The sequence below is a fragment of the Eumetopias jubatus genome, unplaced genomic scaffold (assembly GCF_037043125.1).
Source record: "Eumetopias jubatus isolate StellerSeaLion01/CBP00866 unplaced genomic scaffold, mEumJub1_p1.0 scaffold_2, whole genome shotgun sequence".
In the NCBI taxonomy this organism is placed as follows: domain Eukaryota; kingdom Metazoa; phylum Chordata; class Mammalia; order Carnivora; family Otariidae; genus Eumetopias; species Eumetopias jubatus.
Window position 1 is genome coordinate 175011521 of NW_028274808.1, and position 8380 is coordinate 175019900.

The 8380-nt window shown below is 37.8% G+C and overlaps 1 non-coding gene across 1 annotated transcript; it reads left to right on the plus strand.

Moving 5' to 3' along the window:
* The first annotated feature begins 429 nt into the window (after window positions 1-429).
* Window positions 430-534, plus strand: LOC114198810 (U6 spliceosomal RNA). Its single transcript, XR_003607187.1, has one exon. It is a non-coding gene; the product is annotated as a U6 spliceosomal RNA (small nuclear RNA).
* The last annotated feature ends 7846 nt before the right edge of the window (window positions 535-8380 follow it).

The window sequence follows — 8380 nt, forward strand, 5'->3', positions numbered from 1 at the left end:
AAGAATCAGAAGTGAAAACTTTTATTTCTGAAGTAAGGGAAGATTATAGGAACATAGAGCATAGAATGAGTCCTCAAGAATAAAAGGGATTAAAAATGCATACATACATATATACATAGCTAATTAGTTGTTGCCTAATGAGCAAACACAGAACTACAGTGGCATACAATAGTAAATATTTATTTCTCACATAAACTTGTGGAGTTTAGATGCTTTGATAGGGCCTGTTTGGGCTGTTCTGTTTAGTTGAGTTGGACTCTGTCTTGCATCTACAAATCAGCTAAGGGTTTGGTTATAGTCTGGATTTGGCTGGGATGCCATATCTTGGAACATCGATATGTTTGCCTGCTCCTGTGACCAGGTCCCTAACTCAAGTACATACCTTTCATGGAGATGTGCACAAGAAGAAGTGCAAGAGAGGAAGCCCGAGTGCTCATTTCAGCAGCACACATGCTAAAATTGGAACAATACAGAGTTTTAGCACAGCCCCTGTGCAAAGATGACATGAAAATTCTTGAAGCAGTCCATATTTAAAAAAAAGAGACAGAGAGAGGAAACCCCATCTCACAAGTGCTAGGTCTCCACGTCACATCTGCTAAGGCTGTCATTGGCCAAAGTAGATGTAGTATGTTGAATAGTGGTTGCTAAAAACATACACCCACATTTCAGAACCTGTGAAAGTGAGCTTATTTGGTAAAAGTGTCTTGCAGATATAACTGTTAAAGGAACTCAAGATGAGATCATCCTGGATTACTGTGGCTGGTGGGCCCTAAATCTAGACACAAGAGTACTTAGAGAGAAGAGGGGCAGACACAGACAAAGAGGAGAGAACCATAGAAAGATAGAGGCAGAGATCGGAATGCTTGAAGCCACTACCAACTGGAAGAGGCCAGGAAATGTTCTTCCCTAGAGGCTCTGGATGCAGTGTAACTCTGTTGACAAACTTAACTTGGGACTTCTGCCATCCAGAACTGGAGAGAATAAATTTTTGTTGTGTTAAGCCATCAAGTTTGTGGCAATTTGTTATGACAGCCTTATGAATCTACCGTAACAGGTAACACATTTGAACTTAGATTCAAGTAGTTAGCAAAGTAAGCACTGCTCACAGGCACTGCAACGTTATATGGACAAAGACTGAATACAGATAAATTTGAAGAATTGAGGTAATTAGTTCAACTCACTACCAGGACTCAGCCCCAACTCTCAAGAAAATGAAGAAGCTTCATGACACTTCTGTTTTCTAAGTTTTATGAAACATTAAAAATAAACCACTATCATGCACTCACATGCTATTTCTTGTGATGTTATTTTGATTCATTACATGTTTGGTAAAAGACTCAGAGAGGTCCCCTGTGATCTCCGCCTCTTAGTGAATCACTTGTTTATTTTAATCTCCTTTCTTTAAATGTGGGTGGTATCTGTGACTTGTTTCTAACCAACAGAATATGGCACAGGTGATAGGATGATACTCCAATGATTATGTTATGTATAAGACTCCATCTTGCCAACAGACTTACTCTAGAGATTTCTCCCTTGCTGGCTTTGAAGAATCCATGTTAGGAAGTTCACATATCAAGTTGCTGATGGAAGCCTTCCGGACCCGAGGGAAGCCTCTAGCTATCAGCCAGCAAGAAGCCAGGGAAGTTCTGCAAACACATGGCACTGAATTCTGCCAACAAACTGAGTAAGCTTGGAAATGTATTCTTCCCAGTTGAGCCTCCGGATGAGAACACAGTTCAATGACACACATTGCAGCCTTGTGATAGCTGGAGTAGAGAGCCCAGCTAAGCTGAGCTTAGATTCCTAACTCACAGAAACATTGAGATAATGAATGTGTGCTATTTTAAGCTGCTAAGATTGTAATAATGTATTAAGCAGCAATAAACAAATAATATAATATGAAAAGGGACATTTTCATATTTGTCAGTCATAGATTAGTCTCAATATTTAGGGAATGAATCCAACATAAGCCACGGTTCTAAGATCTCTTTGTTTCTAAATCTGGCAGTGTAATTTAAATAAAAGTTATGGTGATGAACTTTGAGCATATGCAGTAAATGAGTACAACAGTAGAAAACTGCATCCTATGAAAAGGGGAATTTATTTTTGGCAGTGAACAAAGAGTTGGATAAAACGATGAACTCCCTTTGTGAATCTAGAGATTTTTTTTCAGAGGGGAGGGGGTAGTAGATTCATTTTGTACTGCTCTGGAGAGAAATGCCATGACTAATGAATGGAGATCATAAAAATGCAGTTAACTTTCTAAGTAACTAAATGTGGACAATTAGAGAATAGGCTACCAGGTAGAATGGTGAGTTTTTGTTCCTGGAGAAATTTACACAAAGGTTGAATGAAAGCCTATTCCTGATATTATGGGGGGGGGGATGATAGATAGGTAGATAGATGATAGATGATAGATCGATAGATAGATAATAGGTAGATAGATAGATGATAGATGATAGATCTATCCATGTATAAATGGATGGCTAGGTAGGTGGATAGTTGGATAGATGGAGATATAATATAAACGGACTGATACATGGAGAGATAGAGGAGAGTTGGATGGATAAATGAGCAGATATAGCTATGATTAGAAATTATACAGATTGACAGAAATGATAGATGATAGATAGATAGATAGATAGATAGGTAGATAGATAGATAGATAGGTAGATAGATAGATATGAGATAGATGAGAGACGGAGAGAAATAGCTGGATAAGGGAAGAAGTAGATGAATGGATGAATAGAGGGCTGGGTGTAGGGATAGATGGATAGATAGATGGACAGATAGCTAGCTAGACACAGACAGATAGATTCATGGACGCATAAATGAAGTAGATTGAGTTTTTCTCAACCCTCTTCTTCCTTGAGTCCTAAAAAATTTCAAATGTTTTTTTCACACTGATATCTTGCCTCAGGGATGAAAATACTTTGAGTAGTGGAAACTTCTTTGCTAAAAGCATTAGAAGTATGCTATATACTGGGAGCAAGGGGGAGTGAGGGCCCACTTATCAATCAATCTCATGCCTCTCAATGGTTGATATATTTCTTTTCTAGACTAATTTGTTTGTTGGATGGTGAGTGAATTACAAGCAGCACACGTTGGAATGCTTACTCTATCAAAACAGAAGTCAGCTGCTTTCTCCAGCAATGGCTGATGCCAGCTGGCTAAAGAATGGCATTGGCTCCAGCTGTGTTTTGAAGCTACACATTTCATGTTTTACAGTCCAATCAGATGCACTGGCACTGAATGAAATCGGTCCAGAAAATACAAGAGAGGATGAAATGAATAGGAAGAGGATAATGCTATGTAGTGAAATATATTTTAGTCAGGATTCGAGTTAATCGGTCATATTACTCACAAATATTCACGGTTAATAATGTGAAAGCATTATTTCAGTTTCTATGAAGTCTTTCATATGTAGATTTTAGTTAAATATATATATTACATATATTCATAAACAAGTTGTGCAAGTAAGAAAAAATATGAAGAGATGTCATCTTTGGATTTCTCTCGTTTGGATTTTAGCCAATTATTCTTGTATTTCTTTAAGATTTAAATAATGCATTCAAATTTTAATTTTACTTAATGTTACAAAAACAGAGTGGCTTTTAGATTTTGAGTAAGTAAATATTAAAATAAAGTGTATATGTTGACCAACTCTTAATTCTTTCAATACTCCAAAGTTTCATTCATCTACTTAAATACTGAGCACCAACTATGTGCCAGGAACTAGAATGAACATATTATAGAACATGAACATGTTATATATTTTTATTTATTTATTTTTTTTAGAACATGAACATGTTATAACTATCACTCTTAGGAAATCACAAGCTGAAAGGCGACGTAGGAATAAATATTAATAATAAATATTAAATAGAGGATTTTACTATATGATAAAGCCTCAAGGGAAGGGAATAATCAATTCTCTTTTGAGACTGGCAAAAATTGGTTAGAGAAAGTACTTTTGGCATGCCCTCTAGCATAAGTAGGAATGATCATGAAGAGAAAAGAAGAATGGTAGAAGGGATGCCAGGCCAGGGAGGCAGCCTGATGAATATTAGAGATCACGGTGATTTGGGAGGAAAAGTGAGTAAAATGGTGTATCTTCTTGCCCAGGGAAGAAGAGTCAGTTGTACAGATGTGAAAAAATCATTTATTACTTTCTCATAGTATTTTCTGCATCTAAGATAAAAGAGCTATATAGTCATGTGTTTTGTGTTGTGTCTATATTTCTTTCTTTTTTTTTTTTTAATTAAAACTGAACCATTAGAAAAATGACACCTAGAAATGTAATTTCTAGGGTTAATTTGATGGTATCCCCTATTCATATTCTAGGATTTTCAGGGGAATTTTTTAAAAATATTTATTTATTGGGCACCTGGGTGGCTCAGTTGGTTAAGCAACTGCCTTCGGCTCAGGTCATGATCCTGGAGTCCCTGGATCGAGTCCCGCATCGGGCTCCCTGCTCAGCGAGGAGCCTGCTTCTCCCTCTGACCCTCCCCCTTCTCATGTACTAGCTCTCTCTCTCTCATTCTCACTCTCTCAAAATAAATAAATAAATCTTTTATTTATTTATTTATTTGAGAGAGAGAGAGCATGAGCTGGGGGGAGGGTCAGAGGGAGAGAGAGAAGTAGACTCCCCACTGAGCAGGGAGCCAAACACAAGACCCTGAGCTCATGACCTGAGCTGAAGGCAGAAGTCTGACTGACTGAGCCACCCAGGTGCCCCTTTCAAGGGAATTTTTAGCAGCTCTATTATTTACTGCTTATATTTATCTGCCCATTCACTTACTCTACTATCATATAATACATATATTCATTCAAAAAGGATTTATGAGCCTCTTTGCATCTAGGAGTAATGTCAGATGTTAAGGATATGACAGTGAAAAAAATGGTTCAAGTCTTTGCCTTCTAATGAAACTGTCTTTTCTAACTAAAATGACATCAAACTTTAAAAAGAAGACGCGAATTAGAACACAAAATTTCAGATCTTTTTGCTTGCCATTTAGAATTGTTATCACCTCTTGTAATTACTTTCACGGACACTGGCTCTTACTTTGCCTCTGGAGAGTTCTGATTTAGCCAAAATGAGCGTGTTCCATTTTTCTGAATGCAAATTCAGATATTTGTATAAGATGGTTTTGTATGTTTATTCTCTTTGTGATTTATTTTAGGCCACTTTGCCAAGACCTTTAATTGAATAAAATTGTTATCCCTATATTTATCTAGTTATAATAATCAGTACCCTTAATTTTTATGCCAACTTTTCTCCATAAGCTGCCACAGGAGGATAATGGCAATTGAAAAGCTACAAAGAGGTGGGAATAATTATTGTGACCAGCTTGTCATCAGAAAAATTTCTATTAATCCTCAGAGAAAGTCCTGCCAATCCAGCAACATTTCTTTCCCACTGGGAGGGTGAAGCTCCTCATACTTTTTCCCTGCCTTCTCTAAATTACTGCCCCACATTTACTGTTGCAACTGCATTATTGGCCGGTGACCTGATACTTTTCTCCTGCCTGCCAAATGGTTAGGAAACCACAAGCAGGCCGCTTCCTTTTCTGGAAGCAAAATCACCATACAACAAACACCCGGCTCAGGATAAGTAAATTACCTTGGTCAATTGATTTACAATTTATCTGGGGCAAGGTTTTGATAGAGATATTAAAAGGGAAGTAAAATTTATAATACTGACATAAAGCCCAGAATTCACTGCTTCTGCCAAGATCAGCCACACTCTACACTCCACCAGGCAGGTTAACTCAGCCTTTTGGCTTATTGGATTTTTCCCTTTCCAACAGTTTCATTTATGCTTTGGGGTTTCAATAACCTTCTGCTTAAGGCCCGAAGTCCCCAGTAGAGTACAGGCTTGTGGATATGAGAACAGCCGCTCCACAGTCTCCTGGGTGTGCTTTGGAATCATATTACCCAGTCCCTTCCTTTGATTTCTCCTATTCTCCAGTAGGTGGTAGACAAGCAGTGCTGTGACTACTTATGTAAGCTGCCAGAAAATGCGGGAATCAGAACCAGGGTGTTTTTCTCCAGGCAAGGAATAGATCAGGATGCATTAGGCTGTTGCTGCTTTCTTCCTAACTCTTGTTCTGGCCATCAAATCCTCTTTTAAAGGAAATGTATCAAGTCACATTTTTTTAAAACATTACAAATGCTGGTCCAGTTGTATTATTCTAAAAATAAAATAAAAAAAATAAAATAAAACAAAAATAATAAAATAACAAAATAAATTGTTTTCTCACCAATGGATTGTTTTGGTTGTGAGGAAGTAGATATTTTGAGAAAATCAAGAAAAAGGTAAACAACGCTACATACCAGACAGCAGACCTGGTCCTTCCTCACATCTTGTGTTTATTCAGTGTAGTTAACAACACATGACAGACAGAACATGCTTACTAAATTTACATTAAGTTTATTTTCTAAATTTAGAGAGTGAGGGTGGAGGGCTGGAGAGAGAGAAAAGAGAAGGAAACGAGAGGGAGAACAATAGCACATGGCATATTTGAGAATGTGATCATGGATTATCCTTAAGCTGTTTACAGTTTACTAGACTGTTATTCTTCATTGTTTAAAGTTTACTTTATAGTATTACTATGGAGTATGGAACGTTCAAATTGTCCAGGTGACAGACCTTTTTCTCATGGGAAAATAATACAGTAGCATTCTCATTAAGAAGAGTCAAACAAGGGCGCCTGGGTGGCTCAGTTGGTTAAGCAACTGCCTTCGGCTCAGGTCATGATCCTGGAGTCTTGGGATCGAGTCCCACATCGGGCTTCCTGCTCAGCAGGGAGTCTGCTTCTCCCTCTGACCCTCTTCCCTCTCGTGCTTTCTATCTCTCATTCTCTCTCTCTCTCGAATAAATAAATAAAATCTTTAAAAAAAAAAAAAAGAAGAGTCAAACAAATCAAAACATTATCTTTTTGGTTAACATATTACATTGAAAAAAATCTTGCTTGGGATATTGTTTGTTAAATCATCATGTAACTTTCAATTACTTGGGGATATAAGGAATTAAGTCTAAAAAAGGCAAAGATTTAAATAATATGCAAAAATGGAAGTCTGATAACTCTATAACTATTCCCCTACACTGTGCTGTCTTTCTCTATAATCAAGGTTAACTAAAAAGTATGGCTCCCTCTGGACAGAAGAATAATGATTACAAAAAGTAAAAGAGAAAACACCAAACACTAGCTTGGCTGGGGTTGTGCTTTGACTGCACTGGGTAGGTGTGTCATCTGTTCCAAATTTCCAACCTTTATTCATGATGCTTATGTCACTGACTTGATTCTTATCTACTTATTTGTATCCAGATTCAAGCCCCCCCATTTTCCTGTATCCTTAAACTCTATTTCTTTTTTTTTTAAAGATTTTATTTATTTATTTGACAGAGAGAGACACAGCAAGAGAGGGAACACAAGCAGGGGGAGGGTCAGAGGGAGAAGCAGGCTTCCCGCGGAGCAGGGAGCCCGATGCGGGGCTCGATCCCAGGACCCTGAGATCACGACCTGAGCCGAAGGCAGACGCTTAACGACTGAGCCACCCAGGCGCCCCCTTAAACTCTATTTCTATATACGGTTTCATCCCCAGTTTAAACATCTAAACTTTATTCTTGGACTTACATGGCCTATATGTTTTCTTGCAAATACAATGCATTTAATAATGCCCTATTATGTTAAATTGTATTCATTTTATTTCTGTTCATGCTCTATACAAAATTAGACCTGACTCCACCTTACCTTCTCATCTTACCTTTTCTCTTGATTTTTTTTAAAGACTTTATTTATTTAATAAAGAGAAGGCATAAGAAGTGGGAGCAGCAGGCAGAGGGAAAGGGAAAGCAGGCTCCCCATGAAATAAGAAGCCTGATATGGGGCTCAAACCCAGGACCCCAGGATCACAACCCGAGCCAAAGGCAGATGCTTAACCGACTGAGCCACCCAGGTACCTCTTGATTTTTAACTGATATTCTGCAATGTGACCTGACTTCATCTTCAGGGTTTGTGGTACCTCCATAGCAAATGTGAAGGTAGCAATCATTTATTTATGCTCTCTATTCTGTGTCCATACTATTCATTCTCTCTTCAAGATACACACTCCCAACCTCCATTTTCCCTAATATGTCTTTAAGTCCATGATCCCTATGGCACAAGTCAAGGCATATAAATGAGAAAATAATCTTTGCTTGAATTTAATTTTCACAAATGAGCCTGGAGACAAGATTTCAAGACAGAGAATTTCCTTAAGATGTGCCTGACTCTTAGTAAAAGTGGGGTTTCCTTTAATAGCTTGGTGTCCGTTTATCCTTCTTGTTCTAATGGACATTTAAGGTTTCCACCTTGACAGAGAGAAGAAAAATAAT